Source organism: Triticum urartu, chromosome 7A (genome assembly GCF_056163025.1).
Source record: "Triticum urartu cultivar PI428250 chromosome 7A, HENAU_Tu73, whole genome shotgun sequence".
Taxonomy (NCBI): domain Eukaryota; kingdom Viridiplantae; phylum Streptophyta; class Magnoliopsida; order Poales; family Poaceae; genus Triticum; species Triticum urartu.
In genome coordinates, this window is record NC_141879.1 from 642,271,757 (window position 1) to 642,279,227 (window position 7,471).

The 7,471-nt window shown below is 42.6% G+C and overlaps 1 pseudogene; it reads left to right on the plus strand.

Annotated features, from left to right (window-relative positions):
* The first annotated feature begins 3,286 nt into the window (after positions 1 to 3,286).
* On the plus strand, positions 3,287 to 5,932 carry LOC125519220 (disease resistance protein RPM1-like; annotated as a pseudogene).
* The last annotated feature ends 1,539 nt before the right edge of the window (positions 5,933 to 7,471 follow it).

Here is a 7,471-nt window from a genome sequence, read left to right on the forward strand (position 1 = left end):
GGCTTGCCGGCCGCGGCGAGCTCATCAGCAAGGCCACGCATGGCGGCGAAGTAGGCGGCCACCGATTGGTTCCCTTTCTGTGCATTGATCAAGGCAGTGCGGATGTTGTTGACGCGGCTCAAGGACTGCGACGAGAACATACCTGAGAGTGTTGTCCAGAGAGCGTGTGTGGTGGTGACCACGGTGACCGCGATGAGCACCTCTTTGGTGAGGTTGTTGAGCAGGTAGCCTAGAACCTGCTGGTCCTCTTTTACCCAGATGGGATGGAGAGGATTGAGCTCGGACGACTCCTTCCCGTCCTTGTCCTTGGTGATGAGAAGGCGAGACGGCTCCGGCTGGGTGCCGTCGACGTAGCCATAGAGGCCGGCTCCCCTCAACTGCGGCGTGATTTGGGTACGCCACAGGACGTAGTTCATCCGGGAGAGCTTCTCCGTGACCTGACCGCTCAGATTGGATTGGGTGGCACTGGAGGAAGACATGGCTGGCACTGGTGGAGATCGAAAGCTATGGTTTGGAAGAGGAGGCTCTGATACCATGTAGAAGTGCATGCTCTAGCCAATGCAACCAAAAGACCGATCTGATGGAAGAGACTAGGCGACACATTATACTTCAACACTCCCCCTCACGTGTGGCTTCCTCAGGCCTAAACGTGGACCAAAAGTGGGCTGCAATTTAATTGCGCCAGCCGGGTCTTGAACTCAAGACCTCTTGGCTCTGATACCATGTGCGATAGGCGGAAACGTCTTACCTCGACCTGAGGCGACGTGCTACGTGTTATATGCAGGGGCGCACCTCCCTGGAAGCGCATACATCGTTAGAGATTTTACAGGAGGTGTACAACTTGAAGAACAAGAGATAGAAGTAGTTACAGAAGATAAGGAGATAGAATTACATGTAAACCGAACCAACTATCTATCCTAGATCTTGCGCCAAGTCTTGGACTCCTCCATGCGTGACAATGCACTCCATACGTGACATAGTGCATATTGTGTTTAACACCTGTCTCCAATGCATGCAGCACCTTCCCTTGCATATCAAGCTGCAATTTTTTTAACTCTACTAGAAAAATACTTTTTTGCATGGGCATGGTGTGAGGCAACGCACACACTAGCATGTCTTATAACCAACTCAACTTTTGTTGGTTGTTGTCGGTTTGGACAAGACACATCAATTTGAGTGGCTAAGTTTACTATACTTATGATAATCGACAAGCTAAAATCCGAACCACCTCATTTTTGCAACAGATCTGAACAATCTCATCGTCGTCAGGTCGAGAAAAATAAAGGTGCAAGAAGGAGGATAAAGACACAACCACTTGGAATGAGGTGCATGGAGCTAGCCAACTCACCCAACATTAGTTGTTCTCAATAGTGTTCAGATCTTTCTTATACCACCATCTTGCTAACTTTGACATGAGGTGGGGGAGTTAATGAAATGTGGCCCGATATGTGTAAATAACATGGTAATAAACGCACCATAGACCTGATAACTTATGTACAAACACCGCGATAACTGTTATCAGAATTTCTTTTTGATAAAAAACCTGATATCTTCTTTGTAGATAACTTGGTAATATACGCACAACCAAGCTGGTAACTGACGTACAAACATCACGGCAACTTTTTTGAAGTGGGAAAAAGTTGTTCAAAATATACCACATGTATTTTCTATGTAAACAACATATAATACATGCAAAACAAAGTTGATAACCCACGTAGAAACACCGTGAGTTTTTTGTTCAAACACCCCCCAATAATGTTGTGTGAATAACATGGTCATTAAAGCATCACGGATCTGATAACTTACATACAAACACCCTGATAATTCACACATCGCAGAGCTGATAATTTATGTACCCTGGTCCTAATAACTTTGGCCGGGGGGGTGGGGGGGGAGGGTGATCAAGTATCCCCTCGGTAACTTTCGTGTGAATAGTATAGTAACTCACACATCGGAGACCCGATAACTTATGCACCCAGGTCCTGGTACTTTTTCTTGAGGGAGGGGTGATGAAATATACCCCGATAACTTTTTATGTGAATAGCACGGTAGCTCACACATTGTAGACTTGATAACTAATGTACCCCACTCTTGGTAAATTTGGTGACCGGGTGGGGGGAGGGTGGTTGATGAAATTTCATATACCCTTGGTAACTTTTTTGTGTGAATAACATGATAACTCACCTTAGTCTTAGTAACTTTGGCGACAGTGGTGAGGGGTGGGGGAGGGTTGTTGATGAAATATACCTTCAATAACTTTTTTGTCAATAGAATGGTAACTCACACATCATAGACCTGATAACTTATGTATAAACAACGCGGTAACTTTAGATCCGAATAAAAATTTATTGAAACATACCCGGTTACTTCAGTGCAAATAGCATGGTAATGTATGCATTCGGAGCTGATAACTTAGGTATAAATACCACGGTAAATTTGACCTAGGGGAAAGAAGTCATTGAAAACACATCTCCGGTCACTTCTACATAATAACATGTTAATATACATATAACATAACTGATAACTTTGCGGTAACTTTTTTCAAAAAAGTGATCAAAACATGTCAACATGAGATCTAGTTTCGAAGTTCTCATCGAGATGAATTTTTTATGTGAAAACAAATTTTCAATCAAAAACGACAGTTTGAGCTATAAAACATTTTACATTTTCGAAAGAGCGAGAATTTATAATGACATCAGATTTCCTATGCGCTACTGCATTTGCATGTGGAGAGAATATTAGAGGAGTCATTTTTATGCCCCGGTAATTTTCATATAAACAGGAGGGTAACTAGAGTACCACACAGGTGATAACTTATTTAGCATAGGTCTGATAACTTTTGACCCCCAAAAACAAGTCATCGAAACATACCAACATGGGATCTAGTTTCGGAGTTCTCGTCGCAACGAATTTTTTATGTGAAAACGGTTTTTCAATCGGACCAACGGTTTGAGCTACAAAACATTTTGAAGTTTCGTTTCTAATGAACTCTTTGCTGACGTCATCTTTTCTTTTTATCTACGTGCGCTCTATGCAAACAAAAGAAGATGTGCATGTGAGATTGCAGCGCAACACTGCATGCGAGATTGCACTGAGACGTGGAATCGAGCAAAGAAGTATACACGAGATCGTCCGGATCTGTCGCTAACAACCAGTCGACTGGTCGTTAGCACAGTCCTTAATTAATACATCACCTCAATTTGCAGTGGCCATTCTATTGATACTGAGGAGAATATACAACTAGGCTACCACCCAACAGACAGATATTAGTAATTCTCAGAAAATAATGGCGGAGATTGTGATTCTTTTAGCCATTAAAAAGATCGGAAATGCCTTGGCAAATGGAGCGGTAGACCAGGTGAGCATGAAACTTGCGAAGTACAGGAAGTAAAAAGTAGAGCTACAGGGCAACATGGGTCGTGTTGCAAGGGAGCTTCGCGTCATACATGATGTTGTTTGTCAAATGGACATTCGAAACAGCAACAATCAAGTATATGAGGGCTGGTTGGAGGAAGTACGGAAGGTAGCACATGTGATGGAAGACATAGTGGATGAGTACTTGTATCTAATTGATCAGGAACATGATTTAGGGTGTTGCTTTTACCTGAAGCAAGGGTTCATAAAACCAGAATCTCTGCTTTATTTGAACCAGATAGCTTTCAAGACGAAGGAAATAGAGAAAGACCTTGCACACCTGTCAGAGATGAAAAATCGCTGGGTCCCCATGATACAGAACGAGGATACTAGCAGCTCGAATTACATTGTCAAGAGGTCCCAAGATATAGCAAACATTTCACGTTCCCTTAATGAAGAAGATTTAGTGGGGGTGGATAAAAACAGAGAGATACTTGAGCAGTGGTTGGCACGTGCTGTTTTGGAGTGCCCCGTGATAGCACTGCTTGGAATGGGAGGACTTGGTAAAACAACTTTAGCTGCAAATGTCTATAGGAAGCAGAGAGAGCAACTCCAGTGCCATGCGTGGGTCTCCATTTCTCAAACTTATTCTAGAGAGGATGTCCTGAGGAATACAATCAACGAACTTTTCAAAGATAATGTCAGTGTTCTGTCTAACACCGCGGCGATGGACATCACATGCCTTGAAGAGACACTGAAAAGATTTCTGGAGCAACTTAAGTATTTGATCATACTGGATGATGTTTGGACTCCACAAGCATTTGATGACTTGTCTAGAGTGCTTATTCATAATGACAACGGCAGCAGATTGATAATTACCACAAGGGAAGGTGATGTTGCTGCACTTGCCTCTCCGGAACATATCTTAAAGCTAGAAGCTTTGCCAGAAGACAAGGCATGTGATCTCTTTCATAAGAAAGCCTTTCCAATAGATAAAATCATGAATGTCCTGTGGAGTTGAAGTCTTTGTGACGAAATAGTTAGCAAGTGCAAAGGCTTGCCTCTCATTATTGTGTCAGTTGGTAGCCTCTTGCGTGTGCGTGAGAAAACTGTGGAAGAATGGAGAAGAATAAATGACCAACTGAGTTGGGAGCTAATTAATAACTTGAGGCTTGATCAGATAAGGAATATTTTGCATCTGAGCTTCATCTACCTTCCAACACACTTGAAAAGTTGTTTCCTATACTGCAGTTTATTCCCAGAAGACTATCTTTTCAAAAGGAAACAACTTGTACGGTTATGGATAGCAGAGGGATTCATTGAGGAGAGGGGTGAAAGCACATTAGAAGAAGTGACAAAAGGCTATCTAAAGGAGTTAATTGATAGAAACATGCTACAACTTGTTAAAAGGAACTCATTTGGTAGGACGAAGGAATTCAGAATGCATGATATCTTACGAGAATTGGCCGTTGATTTGTGTCAAAAGGATTGTTTTGGTGTTACATATGAGGATAAATGTGGGGGTTCCCTTGACATGGACGGGCGTCGATTGGTAATGCATAAGCTAAAGAAGGATATTCAGCACTCGTTTTCTAGTATACACCAACTTCGAACCGTCATTGTAGTGGATGATAACATGCTATCATTCACTCTACTACCTCTGTTATGTAAGAAGTCAAGATATATGACAATGCTAGAATTAAATGGCTTACCCATTGAGAAGATTCCAGATGCCATTGGAGATCTTTTTAGTCTCTGCCATTTAGGTTTGCGTAATTCAAAAGTGAAGATGCTCCCGAGGTCTATTGAAAAGCTTTCAAATTTGTTGACACTGGACCTTTATAGGTCAGATATACATTATTTGCCTAGTGGGGTTGTCAACCTGAAGAAGCTTAGGCACTTATTTGCTGAGCAAATGAATTATCTAGATTGGAGGGATATTCATTCTCACAGTGGTATGACTATCCCCATTGGTCTTGGGAATCTGACAAACCTGCAAACCCTACGAACATTGGAAGTGCAGGGTGAGTCAGTTAGACATTTGGGGGAGCTGAGGCAACTGAGAAGCTTGAGGTTATCAAATGTAAAGGGAATCTACTGTGGACGCATCCGCGAGTCTCTAGTTCATATGCAGTATTTGTCCAAGCTATCTGTGAATGCAAGTGATGAGAACGAGGTTCTCTTGTTGAACGTCCTCCCGCCAAATCTGCAAACGCTATCGTTGAGAGGACGATTAGAACAAGGGTCGTTGGATGAGTCTGTTGGATGAGTCTCCTCTCTTCCAATCTGATGGAGGACAGAACTTGTGTGCATTGGCTCTGTCTTGGTCACAACTGAGAAAAGACCCACTGCCATCGCTTTCTTTGTTGTCGAACTTGACACTTCTACACTTCACCAGAGCGTACAACGGAGAGCAGCTGACATTTCTCACGGGGCGGTTTCCCAAGCTAAAGATTCTCTTTTTAAGAGACCTGCCTAATCTGAACCAGCTAGAGATATAGCAAGGTGCCATGGCGGGCCTGGAAAGATTATCCCTAGTCAACCTCAACAGCATGACGGAGGTCCCACATGGCATTGAGTTCCTCGTGTCCCTCCAGTATCTGGTCTTCCACGAAATCACCGGTGACTTCTTGACATTGCTGCGCCAAATGCTCTGCGATTCAAGGGAAGCAGTGACATCATACTCTCCGGCTTTGACCTGCCGCACTGGTCGGGAAATGCGTACATGCGTAAGTTGTAGCCACTCACCTATCAACCAGTGCCTACTTGTTCCTCCCTCTAATCTCACTAACTCAAGATGCTCATATGATGCTTCCATAAAAAAAAGGCTCATGTGATGCTGGTCTCATGTAGGTCACCCGCCCTAAGGAAGATGCTTTATAATTTGGGCCGCATGTGATAAGGCGTCAATGAATCTCAAGATGAGTATATCCAGTGCCTCTGTACGTTCGTGCTACACCTGATGTGCGCACCGTCTTGGTTTTCTCTGCCTTTTCAAGACGTACCACTGATACAACTGCCTGATGGGCACACTGTTTTCTACTACTACTGCCTGTGTTTACTACTGCTAGTGCTAGAACTACTGTTCGTGACTTTGTGTGATTGCTTGTGAGGTGTGATAATATCGATTTGGGCTGTGTCTTTGCTCTTTAGTAACATGACACTTGCTGTAAGACCGCGAGTGAGCTGTGTTTTCATATTCGCAAATCGCACTAATTTTTGCAGTACATGATTCCTTTTCATACTTCCATTTGATGAGATATCGCCTATTAATTCCAGCCGTGTCTGTAAAATAATACAATTTGGTTTTAGACAGAAGGCTCAAGGAGAGCCCGGCACAATTCGGTTAGTGATTTTATAACGCCGACACATTCATTTTCACTGCCATATGGTTACTGGCTTTAATTAGTTATTGTTGTTGTAACTTGCTGCTAATCGGTGGATCCTTGAAATGGTATCAGCACATGTGCCTGTTTTCTAACTAGCCTTCTGTCTTATCTCTCTTAATTTGGAAATATGAGCTTTTATTTATTTTTTCCTTTCTGGTTACTTGTTTTCTCTATAAATTATGGATCATGAGAATATATTTTGGAGTGCTGAGTTAGAAATGAAGGCACTGCTCTTGAAATTATCAAACATATATGTCAAAAAAAGGCGTCAGTCACTCTTAACCAATGAAGTTGCATTAAATCTGCAAGAAACTTGCTTCATGCTAAACCTGTTTTTTTTACAGGAAAGTTTACTTTATTAATCAAAGAATAGAAACATCGTCCGCCAAAAGATTTACAATGAAATCAATCCAGCGAGATGGATTAATAGCACTACCCCATCTTGCTAGCTCATGAGCTACGCTATTTAACTCTCTAATTTTTTTAAAAAGGGGCGCTTTATTACTTAAAAGGTTTAAGTAACACCCGGCCTCTGCATAACTAAGATGCACACAGCCAACAGAGTCCTCACGACAAGCGAAAAATAAAATAAAAAAGGAAGGCGAAATACAAAGAAAAATGTATATTTGTATAGCGCCTAAACCGTCGGTGGCCCAATCCTAAGATCATGCTGCCACCCATGTTGGGTAAAAGTATCCCTCGCCGTAGTCTCCAATCGTGTACACACC